Below are 5,067 nucleotides of genomic sequence, written 5' to 3' on the forward strand. Positions count from 1 at the left end.
ACTACGGCCCCACTGCCGCGGCTAGTACCGTAAAACCCGACACGAAAAAAGACCCCTCGAATCAAGGCGGTACTAGCACGAGACCGCAGCGGTACTACGGCTGGGGGCTACCAGCGGTACTATGGCTCTAGAGCGGTAGTACCGCTCTTAGAGCGGTACTACCGCTTGTAGCCATAAGCGGTACTACCGCTCCGGCCGCGGTACTACTGCTGGGACCAGAGAGGGCACACTCAGAAGGGGAACGAGCCCATCATAGAAGCCGAAAGGCTCGGAGGGGGGCAAAGGAAGTGTACGTGATGATTCCGCCCTAGCCTTTCCAAAGCGGACCCCCTCTTGATAGTACGGTGATCCCTATGAAACTAGTCCACCAAACTAATTCGAAAGGACTACACCGTCTTCGCTTCAAGCTCCGAGGGGAGGGAATCGTCTCGTGCCAAAAGGATGAATCTCTGAAAACACTCAATGCACACGATTAGTCCGCAAAAGCATTGTCATCAATCACCAAAACATCTTAGGGATAAATATGCCCTTACACGTGTTGTCACAACGCTTCCGCTTACGGTCTACGAGGGTACGTACACCACACTCTCCCTTCTCGTTGCTATGCATCACCATGATCTTGCGTGTGCGTAGGATTTTTTTTGAAATTACTACGTTCCCCAACAGTGGCATCCGAGCTAGGTTTAGATGTTATATGCACGAGTAGAACACAAGTGAGTTGTGGGCGATACTAGTCATACTGCTTACCAGCATGTCATACTTTGATTCGGCGGTATTGTTGGATGAAGCAGCCCGGACCGACATTACGTGTACGCTTACGCGAGACTGGTTCTACCGACGTGCTTCGCACACAGGTGGCTGGCGGGTGTCAGTTCCTCCAACTTTAGTTGAATCGAGTGTGGCTACGCCCGGTCCTTGTTGAAGGTTAAAACAGCACATACTTGATGAAATATCGTTGTGGTTTTGATGCATAGTTAAGAACGGTTCTTGCTCAGCCCGTAGCAGCCACGTAAAACTTGCAACAACAAAGTAGAGGACGTCTAACTTGTTTTTGCAGGGCAAATTGTGATGTGATATGGTCAAGACGCGATGCTAAATTTTATTGTATGAGATGATCATGTTTTGTAACGGAGTTATCGGCAACTGGCAGGAGCCATATGGTTGTCGCTTTATTGTATGAAATGCAATCGCCATGTAATTGCTTTACTTTATCACTAAGCGGTAGCGATATTCGTGGAAGCAATAGCTGGCGAGACGACAACGATGCTCTGATGGAGATCAAGGTGTCGCGCCGGTGACGATATGATCATGATGGTGCTTTGGAGATGGAGATCAAAGGCACAAGATGATGATGGCCATATCATATCACTTATATTGATTGCATGTGATTTTTATCTTTTATGCATCTTATTTTGCTTAGTTCGGCGGTAGCATTAGAAGATGATCTCTCAATAAATTTCAAGGTACAAGTGTTCTCCCTGAGTATGCACCGTTGTGAAAGTTCATCGTGCCGAGACACCACGTGATGATCGGGTGTGATAAGCTCTACGTTCACATACAGCGGGTGCAAGCCAGTTTTGCACACGCAGAATACTCGGGTTAAACTTGACGAGCCTAGCATATGCAGATATGGCCTCGGAATACTGAGACCAAAAGGTCGAGCGTGAATCATATAGTAGATATGATCAACATAGTGATATTCACCATTGAAAACTACTCCATCTCACGTGATGATCAGACATGGTTTAGTTGATATGGATCACGTGATCACTTAGATGATTAGAGGGATGTCTATCTAAGTGGGAGTTCTTAAGTAATTTGATTAATTGAACTTTAATTTATCATGATCTTAGTACCTGATAGTATTTTGCATGTCTATGTTGTTGTAGATAGATGGCCCGTGCTGTTGTTCCATTGAATTTTAATGCGTTCCTAGAGAAAGCTAAGTTGAAAGATGATGGTAGCAACTACACGGACTGGGTCCGTAACTTGAGGATTATCCTCATTGCTGCACAGAAGAATTACGTCCTGGAAGCACCGCTAGGTGCCAAACCCGCTGCAGGAGCAACGCCAGATGTTATGAATGTCTGGCAATGCAAAGCTGATGACTACTCAATAGTTCAGTGTGCCATGCTTTACGGCTTAGAACCGGGACTTCAACGACGTTTTGAACATCATGGAGCATATGAGATGTTCCAGGGGTTGAAGTTAATATTTCAAGCAAATGCCCGGATTGAGAGATATGAAGTCTCCAATAAGTTTTACAGCTGCAAGATGGAGGAGAATAGTTTTGTCAGTGAGCATATACTCAAAATGTCTGGGTATAACAATCACTTGATTCAACTGGGAGTTAATCTTCCGGATGATAGTGTCATTGACAGAATTCTTCAATCACTGCCACCAAGCTACAAGAGCTTCGTGATGAACTATAACATGCAAGGGATGGATAAGACAATTTCGAAGCTCTTCGCGATGCTAAAGGTTGCGGAGGTAGTTATCAAGAAGGAGCATCAAGTGTTGATGGTCAACAAGACCACCAGTTTCAAGAAAAAGGGTAAAGGGAAGAAGGGGAACTTCAAGAAGAACGGCAAGCAAGTTGCTGCTCAAGTGAAGAAACCCAAGTCTGGACCTAAGCCTGAGACTGAGTGCTTCTACTGCAAAGGGACTGGTCACTGGAAGCGGAACTGCCCCAAGTATTTGGCGGATAACAAGGATGGCAAGGTGAACAAAGGTATATGTGCTATACATGTTATTGATGTGTACCTTACTAATGCTCGCAGTAGCACCCCGGTCTTTGATACTGGTTCTGTTGCTAATATTTGCAACTCGAAACAGGGACTACGGATTAAGCGAAGATTGGCTAAGGACGAGGTGACGATGCACGTGGGAAATGGTTCCAAAGTCGATGTTATCGCAGTCGGCACGCTACCTCTACATCTACCTTCGGGATTAGTTTTAGACCTGAATAATTGTTATTTGGTGCCAGCGTTGAGCATGAACATTATATCTAGATCTTGTTTGATGCGAGACGGTTATTCATTTAAATCAGAGAATAATGGTTGTTCTATTTATATGAGTAATATCTTTTATGGTCATGCACCCTTGAACAGTGGTCTATTTATATTGAATCTCGATAGTAGTGATACACATATTCATAATATTGAAGCCAAAAGATGCAGAGTTGATAATGATAGTGCAACTTATTTGTGGCACTGCCGTTTAGGTCATATTGGTGTAAAGCGCATGAAGAAACTCCATTCTGATGGACTTTTCGAATCACTTGATTATGAATCACTTGGTACTTGCGAACCATGCCTCATGGGCAAGATGACTAAAACTCCATTCTCCGGAAAAATGAAGCGAGCAATAGATTTGTTGGAAATCATACATACTGATGTATGTGGTCCGATGAATGTTGAGGCTCGCGGCGGGTATCGTTGTTTTCTCGCCTTCACAGATGATTTGAGCATATATGGGTATATCTACTTGATGAAACATAAGTCTGAAACATTTGAAAAGTTCAAAGAATTTCAGAGTGAAGTGGAAAATCATCGTAACAAGAAAATAATGTTTCTATGATCTGATCGTGGAGGAGAATATTTAAGTTACGAGTTTGGTCTTCATTTGAAACAATGCGGAATAGTTTCGCAACTCACGCCACCCGGAACACCACAGCGTAATGGTGTGTTCGAACGTCGTAATCGCACTTTACTAGATATGGTGCGATCTATGATGTCTCTTACTGATTTACCACTATCGTTTTGGGGTTATGCTTTATAGACGGCTGCATTCACGTTAAATAGGGCACCATCTAAATCCGTTGAGACGACACCTTATGAACTGTGGTTTGGCAAGAAACCAAAGTTTTCATTTCTTAAAGTTTGGGGCTGTGATGCTTATGTGAAAAGCTTCAACCTGATAAGCTCGAACCCAAATCAAGGAAATGTGTCTTCATAGGATGCCCAAAGGAGACTGTTGGGTACACCTTCTATCACAGATCCGAAGGCAAGACATTCGTTGCTAAGAATGGATCCTTTCTAGAGAAGGAGTTTCTCTCGAAAGAAGTGATTGGGAGGAAAGTAGAACTTGATGAAGTAACTGTACCTGCTCCCTTATTGGAAAGTAGTTCATCATAGAAATCAGTTCCTGTGACTCCTACACCAATTAGTGAGGAAGCTAATGATGATGATCATGTAACTTCAGATCAAGTTACTACCGAACCTCGTAGGTCAACCAGAGTAAGATCCGCACCAGAGTGGTACGGTAATCCTGTTCTGGAGGTCATGTTACTTGACCATGATGAACCTACGAACTATGAGGAAGTGATGATGAGCCCAGATTCCGCAAAATGGCTTGAGGCCATGAAATCTAAGATGGGATCCATGTATGAGAACAAAGTGTGGACTTTGGTTGACTTGCCCGTTGATCGGCAAGCCATCGAGAATAAATGGATCTTCAAGAAGAAGACTGACGCTGACGGTAATGTTACTGTCTACAAAGCTCGATTTGTTGTGAAAGGTTTTCGACAAGTTCAAGGAGTTGACTACGATGAGACCTTCTCACCCGTAGCGATGCTTAAGTCCGTCCGAATCATGTTAGCAATTGCCGCATTTTATGATTATGAAATTTGGCAAATGGATGTAAAGACTGCATTCCTGAATGGATTTCTGGAAGAAGAGTTGTATATGATGCAACCTGAAGGTTTTATCGATCCAAAGGATGCTAACAAAGTGTGCAAGCTCCAGCGATCCATTTATGGACTGGTGCAAGCATCTTGGAGTTGGAATAAACATTTTGATAGTGTGATCAAAGCATATGGTTTTATACAGACTTTTGGAGAAGCCTGTATTTACAAGAAAGTGAGTGGGAGCTCTGTAGCATTTCTAATATTATATGTGGATGACATATTTTTGATTGGAAATGATATAGAATTTCTGGATAGCATAAAAGGATACTTGAATAAGAGTTTTTCAATGAAAGACCTCAGTGAAGCTGCTTATATATTGGGCATCAAGATCTATAGGGATAGATCAAGACGCTTAATTGGACTTTCACAAAGCACATACC

Source organism: Triticum aestivum, chromosome 2D (assembly GCF_018294505.1).
Source record: "Triticum aestivum cultivar Chinese Spring chromosome 2D, IWGSC CS RefSeq v2.1, whole genome shotgun sequence".
In the NCBI taxonomy this organism is placed as follows: domain Eukaryota; kingdom Viridiplantae; phylum Streptophyta; class Magnoliopsida; order Poales; family Poaceae; genus Triticum; species Triticum aestivum.